The 23545-nt window shown below is 35.6% G+C and overlaps 1 pseudogene; it reads right to left on the bottom strand.

Annotated features, from left to right (window-relative positions):
- Positions 1-2500: 2500 nt before the first annotated feature.
- On the bottom strand, positions 2501-4421 carry LOC115290535 (annotated as a pseudogene).
- Between the last annotated feature and the right edge of the window lie 19124 nt (positions 4422-23545).

Genomic DNA, 23545 nt, shown 5'->3' with positions numbered 1-23545 from the left:
TCATACTCTCCTATTTAATGATATTATTTTTCTTGCTTCTCTCCCAGATTCTGGTGCCTACCAGCAATTTTTGGAATTCCTAGGTTTGTATTTTTATTATTCCAAGTTTTAATTTCATCTTTTTACATGACCATCTTCTGTATGTGTGTGTGTGTGTATTTGTGTGCATGATCCTAAATTTCTCTCTTTTTAAAAGGCACCAGCCATACTGGATTTAGGGCTCACTTGGATCCAGTATGACCTTCACTTAACTGCATAGACCCAAATTCCAAAAATCATCTCATTAACAAGTTCCAGGGGACATGAATTTTCAAGGGAAAATATTCAATCCATTACAGTCATAAATAATAAAAAGTATTTTTAATGTCAACTCCCTTTAGAGAGCTAATTTCAGTCAATGGAGTATTTGAAACTATGATATTGTGCCTTTTACTCATTTATTTAATTGTTTATTTGCAAATATTTATAGAATACTTACACAGTGATAGTTGCTGTGGTTTCTTCCGGTGACTAAAAAAAAAAAAAAAACTCAGATAAACAAATAAGAAAAACAAAACACACAGCTTACTACTATGTTAAGTCTTAAGTTTATTATCATTGGCTCTGAAAAACAGATTTGATACAAAATTGTTAAACATGAAGTGTTCAGAGACAATATCAATGCCATTTCTACAAAGGAGGTGTCCTATGCAGAGTTGTCTTTTATTCCATATGGGTCATTTATCACTCCATTGTCAATTTTTTGGGTTGAGCCAAGAAATAATTTAGTCATTGTTCCTTAAAAAAGGAAATAATCAGGACAGTAGCAATCCCATCATATTTATACTGATGATTTGATGACATTCCGATGGTTTTTGGCAGAAAAATAAGATTAGTCAAATTTTCCCCTAACATAACACCCCACATGGACACAATGTGCAAAATATATATGTTTAAATTAAAGTAATATGAAACTCTATTACCTGCTAAGTTTTTCAAACTCAAATTCTAGCAATAAGATATCTAGAAGTAATTAGGATGGTTGTCAGCCAATTTCTGTGTCATCATGCAATAATTTTCTAAAAATGCTGTGGAAATCACTGTATTCCAATTACCTGAAATGACTATTAAACACAGACATTCTTTGGCCTAAAACTACTAACTTATTGATTCAGAATCTTTGTTGATAAGTATGAGAATTTGCATTTAAATTAGTTCTCTAACAAATTCTTAGATTAAAGCTTAAGAACCATTGTTATAGTTCATAAACAGCATTACTAAACAGGAAAATAAGTCCTTCCAACAAGAAATGTTATATCAAGGAAAAAACTGAAATTGATAGATGGGGTAGGAGAGAGCAATTGAATGGGTGTTTCAACAAATGGTTGGCAAGAAATACTTGTAGGGTGGGTGAGTAGAATTGGCAAGGAAAGTGATCTGAAATCTCTGTTGGTGAGATAAAATGCCCAAAAGTCATAGTCAAATATTGCTGAAATGTTATCTTACTTATAGACAAAACCCAGGCACATACATTTTTATTTTGGCACTAAGATTTTACTAGCACTCAGACTAATTTAGTTTCTTGAAACCTGACCAATTTTCCTTCTTAGAAGTGAAGTGACCTCACCTATCTATGAAGACTATAAAAAGACAAATTATGGGTTTACTCTAGTGGCTATAACCTTATTCCACCATTTATGGAAATTTATTTGAAACACTTAAATATTCCTCTAGAAATCTAGGGTCAAGTGAAATCAAGGTAAAAATGTCATATTTGGCTAATGTTAACCAGCCCTCCTGCAAACATGTTTTACCAAGTTACATTTCAGTTATTATATATTGAAGAGAGAAAAAGATCCTCCCTACTTCAGACCATAGGGGAAAATGAGAGGAGAAACAAAATTCCAGCCAAATTTATAAGTGGCAAAGTGCCTCAGCTGAGGGAATTTCAGGAGAATGGACACACTCAATGGTTCTGTATAACCTGTAGGAATAATTTGTCAAGATCTTCTGATTTGCCCTCTGCTTATTTCTCTTAACTATGTTTCCTAGTTCTTCTGATAGGCACCTTATCATCTTAGCATACTGAAGTTAGTCCTGTCTATCTCCTGAGCACATGCTATGCTTGTTGCCTAGAAGGTTCTTTCTATTTGCCTCAGAGTTACACATTATTTTTCAGGAAAAAATTATCTTTATCATAAGGAAAATACAAAGTAAGACAGAGATGGAGGGTGGTGGTGGAGGGAAGATCTGGAAAAAGGAAATCACCAAGCCTACTGCCCAAACATGACTTTCTGCTATGGAAGAGAGTGATTCATACCTTATCTCATCTATATTTTCTTATTCAAAGAACCCTGTTCCTAGCACTGCCGGGCCCACAGAGCCCCGCTTTCCAACATACTGTCTTTCAGGAGTTTGGGAAAAGTTGTATACTTCTCAGACGTTCAACACATAGAAGGCAGCATGGAGATGGTAAGGATGTTACAGAATCTTATTTCAGCCTCTTCCCCAGCCCCATTCCTCAATATTTGTTGATACCAGAAGGACAGACCCTGTGAAGTTGGGGCAACTTAAGTAGCAGTATGCTGAGCAATGAGGCGTACTGATGAAGAAGTAAGCATCATCAACTTGATGTAGAAGCTGGCCAGGAGGCTGAGCACAATAGGAGAGATGTTGAGGAATTGCGGGAAAAGATAAATTGGAATCCGTACTCTATCTTTTCCCAGTGTGTCAGTAGCAGAGCCATTCCTTGGCTAGGGGTCTCCAGGGGTGACCCTTTCACCTACATAGCCATGTAGTGGATGATGCTGGTCAGGGTCAGGACAACAGGAATGCTGAGTAGGGCCATGTGCAATCATCCCACCAAGATGATGCTGGCCAGCCAGACGCCCTGGTGATTTGCCACTCTAGTGTTGGGGTTTACTTTTCTATGTGCCACCCCCATATTTGCCCTGCCAGTTTCAGAAGCTTGGCCAGCTTGAGGTGCACCATGCACTTCTACACTCGTGTCTCTTGAAAGCCCAAGCTACACTTGTTTTTAAACGTTTATTTATTTTTGAAAGATAGAAAGCATGAGTGGGGGAGGCACATAGAGAGAGGAAGACAGGGAATCCCAGTGCTATTAGCACAAAGACCAGTGGAGGGCTCCAACTCATGAAGCATGAGATCATGACCTGAACTGAAATCAAGAGTCAGATCTTCAACCAACTGAGCCCCCTAGGTGCCTCCCAAGCTACATATTTCTAATGGCTTCACGCCAGTATTATTTCTTTAAAATTCTTAAACACTGAAGTTGAAAACGATGCATAACCTTTTACAGACTCATATTTTACCTTTTCTATACCTCTGTTATAGCATTTATTTAATTATGTGAGTTATTAGCACATCTCTCTTCCCCAGTAGCCTGATTGTTTCCAATGATAGCTTTGATTTCTTTCTTTATTTTGACACTTGAGTCTATATCATTTTAGCTGCTGACAGTTTTAAACTTTATCAGAACCCTATGATCCTGGAAAAGAGCTACAGTTCCAGAAAGCCCCTTACCTTTCTGTGTTCTTTATCATAAGATTTAGATAAGACTCACTGATGCCGTTCTCTTTTCTTGTTTTTGAGAGAGAGACAGAAACAGAGAGACAGAGTATGAGCAGGGGAGGGGTGGAAAGAGAGGGAGACACAGAATCCTTAGCAGGCTCCAGGGTCTGAGCTGTCAGCGCAGAGCCTGACATGGGCTTGAACTCAAGGACCATGAGGTCATGCATGACCCAAGACAAAGTCAGATGCTTAACCTACTGAGCCACCCAGGCACTCCAAAGCCCCTTTGCTCTTGGTCAGAACATTCTCTCAACTGCAATCATCCGTCTGAATTAAGTCTTTCCTTACATAGCTATGGATTCATTTCTTATTTGATAGTGCCTTATAAATGTTTTCACAGATTGATGAATTAAAAGTAAATGCATCTTTTACCACTGCCTCTTGAAATTTTCCACATTTTTTTCTACAAACATACTGGTTGAGATTGTGGACCACAAAACTAATCAGTATATCCTTATCTTTATTTAAATGACCTCCCTACTTTCAACCTGCAATTTGACTTTGCTATGGCTGTGAGCGTATTCTATCTCTAGTCCATTTCTGTTGTCCTGGTTTTGACTATGATCAGCTCCCCATTTAAACAAACCACTGTAAGTTCCAACTCACTCTCCCTTCTTGAATCTCTTCCTTTTTATATTAAATTTGGCCCCCATGGTCATTTTTGCAAACTAAAAATAGCTTCTGCTGTGTCATTCCTTATGGAACAAACATAAATGGCTTTCTGTAAACTATATGAAAAAGTTCAAACTTATTGTCTTATTATATAGAGAGATTAATTGTTAGACTGGCAGATCACATTCTGCTCTTATTTATTTGTACCTGAACAAGAGTTTTATGGACTTGCTGCCCATTGTGATCCCAGATTACTCCTGTATGTTTTCACGTGTTATATAATCTGTGTTCTTTACCTGCTAAAGTTATTTACTTAATGAGTTCATGCCTAAAAAAACCCCTGTTCTTCTGCAAAATCAGTTCAAATTTTACTTTCTCAAATGCATGTCATTTGAATTCCAATAAAGATTAAGTATCCAATAGTCTTTTTACATTTGACTTACCAGTACTTTCAACATGTACTGAAGTGGCCTATTTATGTAACTTTATAGAATCATATCTTACCAAGTCAATGTTTAATAAGGTTCTAGAAACACAAATATCGCTCCATAAATATTTAGTGTGTTAATTATATATGCAAGTTTCTTTCATTTATTACATTTTCTTATTATAAAATAAATATGTATACTATAGAATTACTAGAAAATAGCATGGCATGATGCCTGAGTGTCTCAGTCGGTTAAGTGTCCAACTTAGTCTCAGGTCGTAACTCACAGTTCGTGGGTTCGATTCCCATATGTAGCTCTGTGCTGACAGATCAAAGCCTGAGGTATGCTTCGGATTCTGTGTCTCCCTCTCTCTCTGGCCCTTCTGCTCACATTCTGTCTCTCTCTTTTCCTCTCAAAAATAAAGAAAAAGTAAAAAATAATAAATAAAATATATCAGTAAATAAAAAGAAAATAGCATGGCATTGATTTGAAGAAAAATCAGTTCTCCCATAAATATGCATTTCAAAAATTTTTCTAATTTTGAGTAACCATTTTATTCATAACATTCTGTCTCAATCTCCATAAATAAAATGTAGTTTCATATGGTTTTATTCATAACATTCTGTCTCAATCTCCATAAATAAAATGTAGTTCATATGATAAATATGGTATAGACTACTGCAGATTTCTTTATTACATAATTTTAAAGATGCAATTTTTAATTGTTAAATCAAATTATTAAATTGGTCACTAATCTGATACCACAACACATTGATTTAAGTATTTCATGTCTGTTAGACATTTGCATCATTTCTGAATTTTCACTAATAAAATACAATATTATGATATCTGCATAAATTAGTTGTCAGTTACAAGTGAAGGAAGAATAGCCTGATTTTATAAATTACAAACATATTAAGTAGTATACCAATATATTATACATAAGACTTCATAGGAGGAAGTGTCATAAATTAAATACATATATATATGTGGTATATATTGTTATATTTGCCTATCATATGTATGCCTCCATTAATAAACACTTGATTGACATAGGACTACATTGTGCTACCAAGTGTATATTTTTCTACATGCAATTTGTTCCCTGTGGTGTGTATTCTGTTACCTTGAGTCACTGCCTGTAAGTAATAATTTAACTTACATTCACCCCCTAGCTCTACCTTTTTTCATATATAAATGCAATAAGAAAATTAATCCTAGATGTAAATGATATAAAAACAAAGGGAGAAATATCAGCTGGCCTCTCAGACTAAGCACTAAATTTTAAGGCTCTTAGTATACATAAACTTACTTCAGGCATTTCTTGCATTTGTAAAGATCAAGAAATTTAGCAAGTATTATTATGTTATTGTTCATATGCTATTAAACCTCATGCTGCCTAAATTCTTCCTTCACAGTGAAATCTCTTTTTGCTTGCTATTCTATCCCAGTCTCTCAAACTCATAGGGCTTCAATACATATTTGCCAAATAAACTAATAAAGCCTACAAATCCATTTGGGAAAAAGTAAAAAACCTTGTTCTCATAATCAGGAGTGAAGTTTAATATTGAGTTATTTTCCACCATAGGTAAGAATACGTACCTAATGTGTTGAAACTTTTTAATATTGTGATACTATGCTATCATGCCAAGATATTCCAGGGGCACCTTGGTGGCTCAGTCAGTTAAGAATTCGACTTCGGCTTAGGTCATGATCTCACAGTCTGTGGGTTCAAGCCCCTCGTCAGGCTCTGTGCTGACAGCTCGAAGCCTGAAGCCTGTTTCTGATTCTGTGGCTCCCTCTCTCTCTGCCCCTCCCCCATTCATGCTCTCTCTCTCAAAAATAAACTACATAAAACCATTTAAAAAAAGATATTCGAGTAAATTACTACTTCTAAATAAAGGTTTATTACTAACACAGGCAAGTTTTGCAATTTTTTAAAACAGTTTTCTAGTTATGAATTACTTTGTGAGAATATTTTACATGATATAATAAAGATATCCTTTAAATGAATATTTGTTATATTTTTAATTTCTATAATAATCATTTTAATGTACTGACCTTTTTTTTAAATTACTGCAAGTTATTAACCATTTCTTCTTTTATCCCTTCCACTGCATTTTTTGTACAAATAATTTTTTTAGATGAAAGAATTTGGCACATAAGGAAATAGTCAAGATTGGGTGATATTAACTCTTCTCAAAGATAAGGGGTCTCAAGCAAATGAATATTTAGGTAGAAGAGAATAGAAGGCATGAAGAGATAAGTAAGTTTTTAAGTGACAGATGCAGTAATGTAGTAGATCAAAGGTTGCTATTTATTTTTGCTTGAATGTCTTCATAAAATTTTAAATGGTAATTATAATCTTTTTTTCAGTAAACAAACCTAGAGTCTTCTACTTCAGATTAAATGAGACATCAACCTCTCTATACATATTTTCAATCCCATCATTTTTGTCTTCTTGTTAAATTACGAAGAACACTCGAATGAATTGTTATGTAGAGTGTTAGGATAAGAATATCTGACAGATTACCTACATAAAATATCAATCAAGAAACATCTATTTGGAAGTATATAGGTTGCAATAATTTCCTGTCTGAGGTCAAAAGGCACCAAAAATATACTACATTATATCAAAGTGCTATTTAGAAAAATGTTATTTCAAAAGGGTACTTTAAGACTTTTTGGGAGGGGGTTCTTAACATATTCTCTTCATGCAAAACTTCTGTAGAAGTTATACACATCAAAATTATAAACAAGTTACTATTCTACTGGATGGATTAAAGGAAGAAAGGTAAACCTTAGTTGTAACCTTGCTAATTCCCACCTTATTTGGAGGATATTGTTTAGTAATTCAAGGTCTGGGAACAACTTGAAAACTAATACTTTAAAATATAATTAGAGTTATAAATATGTGTTATGATTCTGTTTTATTATAAAATGTATAAAAATGTATGCCTATCAAAAATAGATAACAGTATAGTACCTTAAGTCCTCTTATTTTATCAGAGTTATGATAATAACCCAAAATTTCATCCTACCAAAGTTTTCCTGTGAGTACAGTTCTCCAAAACACATACACATTCACAGATTGAGAACATCAGAGCAGTATCCTTTATCCCTGGTATGTCAGACTGCGCTGAGTGCAAGGTTTCTTTTGCTTGGGCTCAAGGCCAATGTTAGCAGTTTATTTTCCCTTTGCGGTGGCACCATGAAAGAGACACAGGTTCCAAAGGTGCGGTGATGAGAGAATTAAGGAGCAGGGGGATACAACTCTTTAGGAGCCGAAGCCTCCTCTTTTTGGCCCAAGCCTCTTTTATTTGGTATTTGATAACAGCAAACACATACAACATAGTATTTGGCGTGTTGACAGGTCATGCACTTGCAGTGTATTCCATACTGGGTCATGAGTACATCTGGCACCAGATAAAACATTCTGATATCTAACCTTGTACCATTATGATGTCTTTCTTTAGAGAATGAGGAGTCCCAGTGGCTTTCTGATCTGGGAATGAAACTGCTTTCAGTTCCTTGCTGCTCAGTCTCTTTCCTTCAGGACATTCTTATGGTGCCTCTAGCTTCTTGTTCTCCAACATCTTCCCCTTTTGGTTTCTATATAAAGGACTGTAGGATGACATTGTATAACTCAAGCTGTCAGTCCTTACATTGATAGGCTTGTTGTCCCCAGCACCAGACTGCACATGCAAGACTGCATATTAATATAAACAGAAGAGCAGTAGAGAAACTAAAAATCTTAATATGCAATATAGGGTTTAGTTTGCCCAATCTTTTTGATATACTTTCTAAGATTTTAGAACCAGATAATATGTCCAGATTTGTTTTGAAAGTCTCATAGATCTCTGCTTGCAGATGTTGAATGTCCATAGACAAATTAGATTGCCTGAGCAAATGTCTCTTACTTAACATCATTCTATGGAATGATGGAATTTAGTATTATTAAATGGTAATGGGTTTACACATGTTGGTGTAGCATTCTAGTTACATTTTTAGGTGGCCCTGGTGGTCTCAACCAATCCTATGGCAAAGAGTAGAGCAAGAATCACAATAATAGTGAGAAACAAGATGTGACAGTGCATCACAGTAAGGAAACATATTGAAATAAGGACAGTTTTTTTGTTTCACCAGACTGTCAATTGCTCAAACTTCTACTGTGTGTAGATTAGTCATCTTCTGGGGTGACTCAAGCAGGTCTCTAGTCTCCTGGAGCCTCTGGAGTTGCAGATTGCTTCTTCCATATGGTCAGCTTGAACAGAACTGATGCATCAGGAATACACTCTCAGTTTCGAGATGCTGGGTTCACTGGGCTATAGTGTATCCAGGGACCCAATTCAGCTACCTTTACTGCAGTAGGGGTAGACAAAATAACAGTGAACGAGACCCTCCAAAAGGGTTTTAGGGGTTGGACATTTTACTCCGTTTAATAATATATATGGCAAACAGACATAAGCCCATATGTACTGGGTACTATTGGCCATGAAGGATAAAGTAGAAATATTGATGGGGTTGTTCTTATAATATGTAAAGGGTGGAGGCCAGCAGTTCATTTCCATATATGTTTTTGTAAGGGTCCTTGTTTAAATGAGAACTAGGCACAGAAAATTCTTTATTGTGCCAAACGATTGAGCCATTATCAGTGGTGTTGATAGTTTGATTATGAGCACACAATTATAGATGTTGTAATGAATTTTTAAGGCAAGCAGAGCCCATAGGATTCCAATCAATGATGCTTCCATAGAAGTATTTAAAAGAAATCACCTTATCTTTCTTCTATATGCTTCCCAAGTTACCCATCCATCCCATTCTGATAAGATAGGAATATCTTGGATAGGAGGAGTGTCATTAATTGTAAGACTGGAGCCAATCAGAAAACAGGCTAATTGAGTGATAAATTTGTCCTTCAACATTATCATAGCTTTAGGGGTGTCAAAGGGGATAGTCATACATTTAATGATAGCCTCCCTCCACTTCTCCGGAAAGGCCATTGGGCTCCCATTTTGTGTTTGTAAAATAGTGGCTAATTTAGCATAATTTAAGGGCTAAATCTTAAATTTCCTTAATTTTTTAAAAACATCTGTCTCATTGAGTCTGATTTAACAAAAGCATTATATCTTGATTTTTTAAGGCCTCAAAACAATGAACTTGAGAAATTCTCCCCAGTTTTCTGAAAATTTGTAAACCATGTCCAATTGTAGAATAGTATTGTTGTTGATATTTTTTTCTAGAGGCCAGTTGCCCTCTTCCAATTTGCATTGGGGCTGAGCCTTTGTGCAAAAGAAAATGAATTATAATGCATTTCAGTGAAGTAATGGCCTTGGTTGGGGAATTATCCATCTATTGTAAAAAGGAAGAAAGTTGTCTCTTATCTCAATTTTCTATAGCTGGCCAGGAGAAATCTCATAAAGCCTTGTCAGTCTCTCGAGGGGTTGGGAGTAGTCATTTTTACTCAGGTTTACCTTACCTCCAAGAGCTGACTTGGACTTTACTTTGTTGTTGTTGTTGTTTTCTTATTCCTCTGTTTCCTGCCTACAGGATCTTAGGGTATGGACTGTGACCAAGTAAGATTTTTTTGGTTGTTATAGGATGTATTAACTTTATTTTGGCCCAACAGTAACTTACATATTGATCATTGGCCATTGAGGGAAGAGGATCAAGAGCCAGAGTCAAGGTCTGGTCCCTTGCCTTTTTTATCAGTGCCCATATAAATATGTTTTAGCCATGTAGATATCTATTTTTGGCTTACAATGGGCTAAGTTTAGTAAAATGGCTCCCACATATCTAAGTAAAAGCCCTTTATATATCTTCTATTTTTTATATGGAAGAGGGATCTATTTCTCTGTTAAACAAGAACAACATAAATGTGGAGAATTTGGAAGCTGGCATTAAGGGTATTATCATTATTTTTCCAGCCTTTGGATCAAGGAAGGAAGAATTTTAATCTTAACCTTGTGTATTTTTAAACTTTATTTATTTTAACCTTAGTTCATCTTGGCCACACATAAGTTTTTTTAAGGATTTTTCTTTATAAACCTTTTACAACTTTTTTTTGTATTTAATTTTGTCCCAAGTCATTTTTAAAAATTTTTAATAACCAGTCTCATTTAGGACAAAACTATTTTCTTTTACCTTTAATAAAAATATATTTCCATTTCTTATAACAATTTTATAGCTCTTTAGCAGAATTTTAACTTTTAGAAACCTTAGTCTCCAGTGAAAACTAAGTAGTAACCAATTATGAACTCTGTGATATATCAGAATTTTTTTTATGGCAAACTTATTAATCCATTAAGCACAAAGCATGTTTTTCAACAGTTCCAAATACCTTTAGTTTTTTTGCAACAAATCAAAAACACAAACCTACATCTAGTAATTAGTGCTTTAGCTACTTATGTCCTTAGATAGCTAACGAATTTAATCTCAATTTATCATGCAAGCAAAACATTAACATTTTAGGTTACCAAGGACTTTGAACGCCATCTTAACAAATACCCATGAAAACTATGAGATGGACAAAATTAACCATCACTTTAAGTAATCCTTTGTTAACAAATTAGAAGAGATAAATGAGTTTATTTGACCTTCAGAAAATCTGGGTAGAATAAAAGTTTGTGTCTGTTGTTGTTTTTTTTAAACATTTATAAACATTGCCTATCTCAAACGAACAAACTTAAATTAGCTTAAACACGGAATATATTTTACTCGGGTCCATGTAGGAAAATTTGTTCCTCATGGTTAATTTTTTACCTGAAACCTTGGTGGGGAAATCTGACTTTAGTGGTCTTTGCACTTCAACAACTATGGGGTAGGAGGAGGAGCTGAAAGTACCTGAGGCATTGAGGAGCCAGTTATGTAGGCTGGCCCCAACCTCCAGGTGCTGCAGAAAAGGAATGGGGGAAGGGAGGGTAGAAGAGGAGAGGTGCCAACAGAAGGTGGACAAAGAGAAGTACCAGTTTCAAATCTTGTCAGTTCAGACAAAGGAGCAGACTCCAGGTTTTTTGTTTTGTTTTGTGTTATTCTCCACTGGTGGAAGTAGGCAGTCCATGTCAGTCCAGAGAAGACAGGGGATTCCCTCAAAACAAAGGAGTTTTGGCAGCCGCTTGAGAATATTCCTTAAAGTTCTAGATCTGAGGTAGAATAACCAGAGACAGAAGGTTCTAATTATCGTAGTTATTGACTCAGAAAACCAAAGAGAGATAGGTCCCCAGTGTTACCCTGCAGAAATCCCAAAGGATGAGCTTCCCTGGCTCTAAATTTCCCGTTGGTTCTCTAGAAAATTCTTCAGCAGTCCTGCATACTTCCACCCTCAGGTCCCTGTTCAGGTGCCAGGTGAGAGAGTCACAGGTCCCAAAGGTACGGTGATGAGAGAATTAAAAAGCAGGAGCTATGACTCTCCAGGAGCTGAGCATTGGTCTCCCGGCTCAAGCCTCTTTTATTTGGTATTTGATAACAGCAAACACATACAACATAGTATTTGGCATGTTGACAGGACATGCACTTAAAGTATGTTCCATACTGGATCATGAGTAAGTCTGGCATCAGAAAAACATTCTGATCCCTAGTCTGGTACCCATATGATGTCCTTCTCTAGAGAACGAGCAGTTCCAGTAACTTTCTGACCTGGGAATGAAACTACTTTCAGTTCCTTGCTGCTCTGTCTCTTTCCTTCAGGAAGTTCTTATGGTGCTTCTGCCTTCTCGTTCTCCAACAACACCACATCAATGTGACACTAACTGCAACATTAGTTACAAAGGCACGTGTGCCCAATGATATCTCTAAAGGAAATGACAAGAGGAATTGGAAATTCACTTTCAACTCAGAGAATGGCTGACCTAATCTCTCCATGGTAAGCCTTTCTGAAATAAAGTTTGCTTCCAAGAAGTGCTAGTCATGATCCTTTTTAAGAGTGTATCCATTTGGGAACAAGTAAAAGGACTAACACTTCAAAAAGGACTCCTAAAATGTCATTCCTAAAGTTCAACTTCAATTCATATTGATCCAATTAATAGCCTTGAATGTTATCTGCTCTAGCAGTACTTCTTTGTGTTGGGAGTTACATTGGAGTGAGGCCATGACAGTGAAAATTTGTGGAATCCCTTAAAAGCAGATAAAGAATATGCAAAGCACTGCCTCATAGATTATGTAATTTAATTTTTTATTTTACTATATCTGCAAGGTAAGGATTATAAATCATGTTTTATAGGTAAGAAACTGAGTATAGGCAATAAGCAGCTTGCTTAAATTTCATAATAAAAGTGGCTTTAGAATAAGATTTAATCTCAGACTGGGAAAATCAAGAGTTTTATGTAAATTTTCTAGTTTCAAGTCTTCATTTTGTTTTATATTCTTTCATTACGATTATATTGAAACACAAAATGCATACTGAAAAAGTGTTGCATAAATAAAAGCAGAAAAGCTCAATGAACTTTTAGGACATGAACCACAGCAATATTCACAAGGGGACCACTTAGACTCAGCCATCCTGGTGTCTTCTTTTATCAACCAAGTACCTCTCCCTGGAGGTAAACACCATCTGGAGTTACAGAGCCATGGATCAGGTCAATCTGCTCTTGGACAGTATATAAATGAGACTGATACAGTTTTGATTTATGTCTGGCCACTATTTCTCAGGTCACAAATAAAATTTTTTAATGTTTTTTATTATTATTATTATTTGTTATTTTTTGAGGGACAAAGAGAGACAGAGCTCAAGTGCAGGAGGCACAGAGAGAGAGAGAGAGAGAGAGAGAGAGAGAGAGAGAGAGGGAGACACAATAAAAGAAGGCTCCAGGCCCTGAACTGTCAGCACAGAGCCTGACACAGGGACTGAACTAACGAACAGTGACATTATGACCTAGCTACCCAGGTGCTCCTCTCAGGTTATAAGTTTAAAATGTAGCTCTACTGTTGCTTACAGCAATACTTTATTCATTTTCATTCCTGCAGTGTATTCCATTGCAGACTATAATACAATTAATTTATTCATCTTCTGCTGATTGATAAGTATGTTATTTAAAGTCTGCACAACTATGAATAAAGGAAAGTGTCATGCTTCCCTTTCATTAAGTACTTTTATACATTTCTGTTGAGACTATGTCTAGGAGATGAATATCTATGTCATAGCTTATATGTATATGAGGTTTAAATAAAGAATGCTGAACCAATTTACAAAGTGCTTGTAAAAATGTACACTCCCACTATCCCTAGTCATAGCTTACATAGACTTGATGCAGTAAATCAGAACAGTTGTTCTAAAGTGTGCATGTGAGGTGCCTGGGTAGCTCAGTTGGTTGAGCATCCAACTTCAGTGCAGGTCATGATGTTACAGTCCATGAGTTCGAGCCCTACATCAGAGTCTGGAGCCTGCTTTGGATTCTGTGTCTCCCTCTGTCTCTGCTGCTCTGCCACTCACACTCTGTCTTTCTGCCTCTCAAAACTGAATAAATGTTAAAAAAGCCAAAATAAAAAGTAAAGTATAAGTATGAATTAATTCATGGCAATACTTTAAAAATGCTGTGTCCCAGGAATCTACCAACAAATTCAATTCAATTTTATCAAGAAACATCAAATAATCTGTACTTTTAATATAAAATGAATAGGATTGTGAAGAAGACGATTTGCAGGATGCATATGCAAAAACACTGAGCTAACTGACATCGGTGTCCTAAATCAGAAGGGTAGAATATGAAACATAGATATTTTAATATAGGTGTAATCACTTAATTTTACCCAACAGTATAAAATTTAGAGTATTATTATGGACCCATTTTCATAATTAAGTGAGTAGCTTTGATCAAGAAGAGATGGTACAATGGAAAAAAAGAAATTTATGGATTCACCCAGAAATTTAGGAATCTAGAACCTTACTGTTATTCTTTCAGAAATGACCCAGGGGTGCTTGGGTGGTTCAGTAGGGTAAGTGGTGGACTCTGGATTTTGGCTCAGGTCATGATCTCACAGATTGTGAGTCAAGCCCCTCATCAGGCTCTATACTGACAGTTCAGAGCCGGGTTCAGATTCTCTCTTTGTCTCTCCCACCTCAAAGTAAATAAACTTAAAAAAAAAAAAACAGAAATAACCCTGCGACTTGGGGTGTGTAATTGGCTAAATCAAAGAGCAAACACTTCAAGGGCTCATCTTTGATTATGATTTTATCTAAAGTCTTTATTTCCTTCTGCTTTCATAAGTTTAGTTTCTTTTTCAATTTGCTTAGTGAGGAGCCGTGGAAGAGACATTTAGTGGCTATATGAGGTTTATTTCTTGTTCTAGGCCCTCTTAATCAGATTAGGGCTTTAATACAGCACTGTACCTCCTTCCTTGCTCTTTCTTCTGTAATGTCTTTGACAGACACATGTTCTGAAACTCCAGAAGCCTAAGGCCCTGTGTAGGGAAGAGGACACCACTCACAATAAGCATGTAGAGTGCATATAGAAGTCACTTCAAGTAATAGTTGTGACAAAAGCAAAAATCAGATATATGTGTTAGTGACCTAGTTGTCGGCTTGTGGATGGTGAGAAACTGATATAAGAAGTTGAGTAGAAAATATTTGGCCACCTTCCTGCTTAAATTGTCTTGACTGCTAATCAAAATCTCAATGAACTTTTAACTATAGGGGAAGATCTTAGCTAAAATGTAAGGTTAATTGTTTGTTGGGGTTGGTTGTTACTGGATATATTTGGGAAGATATTACAGAACAGCAAAGGCTTCATGAAAGAACTGACTAAGCTGTAAGAAGATATGAAATATAGTATTTTCCAGAGTGTGTGCCTTGTAGAGTTGAAAAATGCTAATTGCATTTAGTAAGAGGCAAAATTGAGAAAACCTTTAAGGGACAAATATTGATTTAATCTGAAAGGCCTGTGCAATACAATAGTAGTTTATGCCACAGATGAGCACCCTTTACTAAAAATAAGTATCATCAATGCTTAGATAGAATGTCTGACATTGACTAAGGTATTTCAAAGCTGCCACTGAGTCAAATATAAACACGGAGGGCAGGTGTTAAGATCCTCACATTTCATATTCCTATTAGCACTCAACTTTTCAATTTTCAGTTGTACAGTTAGCCATGTCCTTTTGAACTTCTTCAAAAATGTTGCAAATTTTAGAGAGAAAACCTTTGCGAGAACATTTCTCATACCTGATTGACATTCTGTCATTAAGGCTTGGCAGCGGACTGAGATGTCCCTCAAGATTCCCCTCCTCCTGGTGTCTGTGTCCCACATAATCTTCAGAGCTGTAAAAATGATGAATTTCACTGCTTGATTAGGTTATGTTATGGGGCACAGTTGGTCCGAAGATGGGAAGATTATCCAGGTGGGCCCCATCAAATCACATAAGTCCCTTAAAAGCAGGGTTTTCTCTGGTTAAAGGAAAAAATGAGCATCAGATAGACAAACTCCAGCTGGCCTGGAAGAACGCAAACATCCTTGCCTTGAACTGCCCATGGAGAAGGACGCCCTTGAGTGTGATCGCAGCACCCAATAAGTGGGAAAAGGGTGACTTCAGTCCCACAATGGCAAATAAATTAATTTTCCCATAATCTGGATGAAATTGGAGGAGTTATTTTTTAATAAAATTTATAACACTAAAGTAAAATAGAATTGAAGTGTCAACTTTATCCATGATTAGAATATCCATGTGTTATATATGACATTCAAGCCTGACTTAAGACAAATAAATGTCAAATATGAAGAATACATTAATGGGTGGTATCTGATAACTTCTAATCCAAGCCAGTCTCCCAGCCTTCATAGACCCAATATATATCTGTGAGATGCAGAAGATTCTTTCAAATATGGATAATCTAGCCTTCTGTCTAGTAGAAAATAATCTGGGGTGGGGAACACTATTGGGACATTCATTATTTTGAAAAATCAGAGGAAAAAACAATATTACTTTAGAAGTAGATTGCAAGGTAAAGAGTCATAAATAGTCTTAGATATATATTAACAAATACATATACTTTTTTGAATATATATATTTTTGTATATACACACACATACACACCAAGTTGTATTAAAGAACTTTCTTTACTGGTACAATAGAGTAAAGGAATGTTAGGGGCACTTGAGTGGCGTAGTCAATTAACTGTCTGTTAGCTCAGGTCCTGATCTCATGGCTTGTGAGTTCGAGCCCCACATCAGACTCTGCTGAAAATTCAGAGCCTGGAGCCTGCTTGGGATTCTGTGTCTCCATCTTTCTCTGCCCCTCCTCTGCTTGCACTTTCTCTCTCTCTCTTGCTCTCTTTCTCTCTCTTTCTCTGATTATCTCTCTCAAACAAAAATAAACATTAAAAAATTTAAAAAAGAAATATTACAAAAAATTGAATAGTGCTACTGCATTATTCCAGAAATCAAGATGCTACATAAATACATGAACATATTTATAAGATTGTATATATTATTTTTAGCTGTATAAACACAAAAAGTATTGAATTAATAGTTTATTTTGAATAAAATCTTTGCCAGTAATTAAGAAATCCACCCTTTTAATGATTTATGTGTTGATAAAGCAGTCCTTAATTTTTATTTTATTTGAAATTAGAATAAAAAAGTGGCAGATGAGTTTCTTAAAGTACTGTTAATAGTATAGTTTCTAGGTGCACAGAGAATGAAACACTAGATAATCAATTTTAGAGAATATGTGTCTAAATTTTTAAAAACCTTGTTTAATATTTATTTATTTTCTGACAGAGAGAGAGAGTAGGAACTAGTGGGGGAGGGTGTGCAGAGAGAGAGAGGAAGACAGAATCTGAAGCAGGATCTGAGCTTTCAGCACAGAGCCCAACATGGGGCTCAAACTCACAAACTTTGAGATCATGACTGCAGTCAAAATCACTTAACAACTGACTGAACCACCCAGGTACCCCACCTCCCAACGTTTTTAAGGCAGAAGACAAAATAAATTACAATGCTATTTACAGCTATTGTTTATATGCCTGGTATAGAAGACACTTTAAATTTTTTTTAATGTATTATTTATTTTTGATACAGCGAGAGACAGAGCGTGAGAGGGGGAGGGGCAGAGAGAGAGGGAGACACAGAACCGGAAGCAGGCCCCAGGCTCTGAGCTAGCTGTCAGCACAGAGCCTGACGCGGGGCTCGAACCCATGAATGTGAGATCTGACCTGAGCCGAAGTCAGAGGCTTAACCGACCGAGCCACCCAGGCGCCCCTAGAAGACACTTTAATGGTGAATTTCTCTTAAATAAATGTGCACTGAGTTGTGTCAATCTTATTTACATGAAGTTCTAACTCATTAGAAACATGAATCTAAAGTTGTATCTCAGGAACCTAGAGGCTTTCATACAAACCTGAGTTATATATGTAAGCAGAGTTGGTCATATCCACTTCTGATTTTTAAAAAAATCTGAAAAGAAGAACAAGAACATTTCCGATGAGAATGAATCCAACCTTCACTTAACATTTTTTTTGTTAACAGCTATAGTCAAGAGAAGTTGCTTTGTGTGTGTACACATGTGTGTTTGTATATATATATGCAAATATACCTGGTATGAATTAACTGTCATGTTTTGCCCAATTTAGCCAGAACTCATTATCAGAATAAAAAGTCATTTCTGCAGGGCAGCATCTAAGTTCCCGGGAAGACTGTATGCTCACATTTTGTTATTGGCACCAGGATATGCTGACATTGACTTAGCTGTACGTTGTTCTGCCAAAGATAGATATGCCGCCGGGTGGCCCCTGCTGAGGTGTCTGGATATCTATCCTTTGATCCATGCATACTGTACCTTTCATATCTAAATCCCGAGGGTATATGATCATCTGACTCTCAGACATGCTGACATCTCTCTCTAGGTAGCAAAACTAATGAATGCATTCATGAATAAATAAATAAAATTGATGCATGCATTTATTAATTTCTCTATCCCTTCAATATATTCTCGACACGATCCTTGCTTTTACCAATGGGGCATTTGTAAATGTGGCCTGGCCTGATGCTTGAGGAATATACTCACATTAGAGCTTGTCTTTCTTGTTATTCTTTGGAAAGCTCCAGACATTACCATGTGAATTAGTACAGACTAGCCTGCTTAAGAAAGACACATGACCATAGCCCTAACACTGAGCAAACTGGCCATCTTGTGAATGAGATCCCCAAGGCTAACCAGCCATGCAATCCCAAACGCAAAAGGTATCATGTACTATGCAGTCCTACCCAAGACTTGATAGACCAGAATAAGTCCCTATCAACCCAGCAAAACATAGAAATAAAAAAGGTTTGTGATTTTCAACTAGCGTATTTGGAGTCACTTGTTACAAAGCAAAAACGAATCATTGCATTTATGGCGCAATTCAAAACATCTTCATTGTGATTCTTTCAGATCACTTATCTTCATGCAAACAATATGATTTTAAATGTTAAAGGCTTGTAATTTAACAATTTATTTTGTTAACCAAAATAAGCATTGCTTCTGCACTTACGCCCAAATGGAGCAATTTCCAAATTTAGAAAGAAGTGTGAGTAACAAGGACATGCAGGTATTTCACAGTGTTGTCTAAGACAGTTTGTAATTAACAACAAACACACACAAAAACAAAAAATCATCTCCCTTATGCATAAGGTACATGTATGAATGAATGTAAAGTGAAAAATGTGAGATGATGTCAAAAGTAAAAGTAAACTACTATTCAATGATAGATTAAAGAGAAACTATTTCTTTATTGACAGATCCCCAAATAGCACCATATACATGGAATATATTGAGGTGGATTTTTCCAACACAGTTTGCTCAGTATTAGATGTTTGACCGTAGTTCACTTATCTAAGCCTCAATTTCTTCACATGTAAACTTTAGCTACACATACAGATATTTGATCTACTTCCTTTAAGTTTTATGAGGATAAAAGGAAATAATATATGTAAAACACTTACCACAAAGCATATTTTTGATAAATCTAATGTTATATTAATTTGCACTATATAGTTTTCAGATAAAACTCAAATTTGAAAATATTTAAATCTTTAAAAATCAAATTAATATAACAAGAATTTAATTATCGTCGCAATATTCAACATAAAATTTAAAAGAATAGCCTATAGATGTGTGCTAAGGTTTATACTCCTTCTTGATCAAGGAATAAGAGAAGGGATGCCTATAGCTTTTAAACCTTAAGGAAGCAAATTGACATTAATGTATTTTTAATTGTCAGGTTTTGATTCTTTAGGAAAAAGTACTAAATTTGCAGTAAGCAAGAAGCCCATAAAAGACAGTTTACAAATGGAGTAGAATAACTAATAATTTCAAATGCTGTTAGTTTTTAAAATGTGCATTCAATACTCTGATTCATACTCTGGTTTCTCTTCGGATCATATAAATCTTTCGCCTTTTACTGAAATGTGCATTCAGAGGCACATGGAGCATTGGGGTAGAAATGTAAATGTGTTCGTTTAAAAATTTGGAACTAAACTTAGGAAATTTCTATCATAAATTCTCTTAAATCTATGGAAAAATAAACTAAAAGTGAAGTAATAAGACTGAAAATTAAGGTAACAAAGAAATCAGCAACAAAAAGTAATTTACTGACAAAGACATAAAATTAAGTATGCAAATGAAATTTGTAAAAAGAAAAATCAATAATGCTTTGAATTTATTCAATGCCATTACTCCTCCAGGATTTCTATCTCAGAATTAATTAGAAATGAATAATAAAAGAATAAATGATCGATATGAAGGGCAGGGAATGGAAATGCAACATGTGCAAAATAGTCATTTGTGGAAAAGAGACTAGAACAAATCAAGCATAGGCAAGAAACAAAGACTTAATTTAGCTCTATTGTAAGACTGAGAGGTTCATGTACGTGTCAGAAACACACAGGTATCCTTTACAATTTAACTCTTGCTGTTTAAATATTCAATGAAATTCTTTTCAAAGTTATCTCAAATTTAATTTTGGATTTAGAAACCCACGCATTAATCTACATGCAGATGCCAGCAAAAATGTTAAGTTGCTTCTGAGCTGAAAAGGAAACATGTAGATTGCACTGCAGTAGAGTTCTATAGGAATGGAGATTATGCTTGCCTGTTTTACGTTGGCTTGTATTTTTGCCATCATCATCATCCCCACATTATTAAGCCATACTATCTTCTGTAAATAAAGTAGGAGAATCTAAGAGAATTTTTAGCAACCCACCCTTGGGAGGAAGAGCTGGAAACAATAAATATATCTACAGAAGTGAATTCATAAAAGCCATGCATATCAGCACAATTGTGCTCATAATTGCTTTTCGGTTGAAACATACAAGAAAATTATAAAAGTCTTGTTTGTTCTGGCAAGCTTTACTGCTTTACTTGAGCGTAATATTTAAGAGACAGAGAAGGAGAGAATCACAGTCACTGTGGATTGATTATCTTAATCACCGCAGGATGTCATTGATCACTCACTGATACTATAAAAGGATTAAACATCTTCAAAATTCTAAATAATGTTATTAAAAGGGGGTATGATACATGTTGAAGAAAGTGTTCATCCAAATATGTTTGGAAATGCTCAAGAAATATAAGAATCATGAATATATTAAAGATGGAAGGGAAGGGAAGTAGCTTCCAATGACTGTTAAACTACATCAATCTCATTAATTTAAAAAATAATAGAAAATACATAAATAAAAATAGTAATAAAATAGTTATCTTGAAAAAGGGGGCTATCTAGTCCACTCTTTCACAACATGAGAGGAAAGAAATGTTCAGTCATAAAGGAACCCAAAATAAGCAAAAATGGTAGAAATCATGAAGGTTTTATTAAGCCAAAATACCTGTTGTTGTAGAACTCTGAAAAAGTCCAAAAAAGGATGCTTTAAAGGTCCATAATCTATTGAAGGGCATTGTGTTATAAAGCCTGGATAATGAAGAGGTTTTTAAATAACTATGAAAACGTTGTTTGCAGTGCAGTGTCTGATGCAGATCTTCTTCATAGAGCCTAAATAAGTCAGTGGTGTTGAGTATTTGGGGAGATGTCTGGGTAGCTCATTTCATTAAGCTTCTGACTTGGTTTCAGTTCAGGTTCTGATTTTATGAGTCATGAGTTTGAGCCCCACATTGGGCCTCGCTGACATTGTGGAGCCTGCTTGGGATTCTCTCTCCTTCTCCCTTGCTCCTCCCCTACTTGCTCTCTCTTTCTCTAAATAAATAAAACTTAAAAGAGTCTTTTGGAAATATTTTGTTAACTAGCTTTTTGTTGTTATCATTGCTTGTTTGCCTTTTAACGTCCTGTGATTCATAATTGTTAAGAACAAGTCAGCCGGCCAGACCTGGAGTCTGCCAGCTGAGACATAATTGTAGTTCTGGCTCTCCCAAAAATGAAATCTTAAACCAGTCCATCAGAAATCACCTGATTAGCACCAGTAGGTAATCTGCCCGATAGACCCCTTCATTTTCAAAGGAAAATAATCTTTCCATAGCCAGTTTGCCTTTTTGTCAGTACGACTCCCTTGTTCCCTCTGCCTTCTGCCGATAAAAGTCTTTCTTTTACAGAAAGCTCCTTAAAGCTCCTCTTAATCTGCTAGATCGGATACTGCCTGATTTAAATTGATTCTTGTTCAAAGCAACACTTATAATTTTAATACACCTCACTTTATCTTTAACAAATGGAAAGTATCTTTAAAATAACAGAATATAGGCTTCTATTTTCTTAAAAGTTTCCCAAACAGGCATTTTAGATGATGCATTAAGACTTTTTTGTATCTGGAAATAACTTTTTGTTATTTTCTAAAGATGTAATGGTTTCAATGACAAAATCCAGTATTTCCTGAATCCTTACACTTAAACAGAAGTTCGGAGGATGGTAAAAAAAAAAAGTGTGGCTTTAGAATTCTTAATATAATTAATGGCCAAAAGCTCATGGGTCAAATATTGAATTTTAGTGGATGGCAGAAGTATAAACAGGGAATCTGATCATCTTTTTAAGCCTACAAAATAAGGACAACTAACATGTTATCACTCCTCCCACTCCAATCTCTTTATAACAATATTGCCCAAGTCTAATCAGTGTTGGATGATCTGTCCCAGTTTATGAGTTTATAGGCTCTCAATTTTCCCTAATAACAATATTTATAACTTGGGAATATATATTAAAAATGTAAATCAGAAAAAAATAGAAGCAGAGGAGTCTTTCATTAAAAAACAAAACAGAACAAAAAACTACATGGATGAAACCATAAAGGTATTTCTAATATTTTTCTACATCAAATTAAAAACTGTTAATACAAAATACAGTAAGGAAGATGTGATATTATAATTTATAAGAAATATATATTTAATTATTCAGATGACCAAAATATATTTCTCATGTATTTGGTCTTCATCCACAGTTTCCATGATTTTTGGTCTCTTCTCTTCAAGTCCTGAAAACACATTAGAACCATAAAGGTGAAATGGCTGTCTTTTTCCTAACAAGTCCCTTCCCACCAGAAATGGGTTCATATTAATAAAGGTGACTTTTGAAAAGTACCTAAGGTTGGGGGCTGGTTGCCAGGGGAACCAACCATAAATCCAGAATTGGGACTTTCAGTCCGCCTGCTAAATCATGCTGACCTAATAAAGTTTACATAACAACCCAAAAGGAGAAGATCTGTGGAGCTTCCAGACTGGAGATCCAGAATAATTTTATGTGCTACTGTGCTGGGTCCTAAACTTTGCAAAGATAGAAGCTTCTGCTTAGGATCTGGCCCTGTGTGTCTCTTCATCTAGGTTTGTTTTATATCCTTAGTAATACATCAGTAGTCTAGTGAGGAAATGGGTTTCCTAAATTCTGTGAGACGTTCTAGCAATTAAATCCAAGGGAGGGATTATGGAACTCTCACATTTCTTTCTTTTTTTTAAGTTTATTTATTTTGGGAAAGAGAGTGAGGGAGGGAGGGAGGAGCAGAGGAGGAGAGAGAGAGAGAGAGAGAGAAAGA

This window comes from Suricata suricatta, chromosome 4, assembly GCF_006229205.1.
Source record: "Suricata suricatta isolate VVHF042 chromosome 4, meerkat_22Aug2017_6uvM2_HiC, whole genome shotgun sequence".
Taxonomy (NCBI): Eukaryota; Metazoa; Chordata; class Mammalia; order Carnivora; family Herpestidae; genus Suricata; species Suricata suricatta.
Note: the sequence above shows the minus strand (reverse complement) of the source record. Positions and strands in the feature narration are given on the sequence as shown.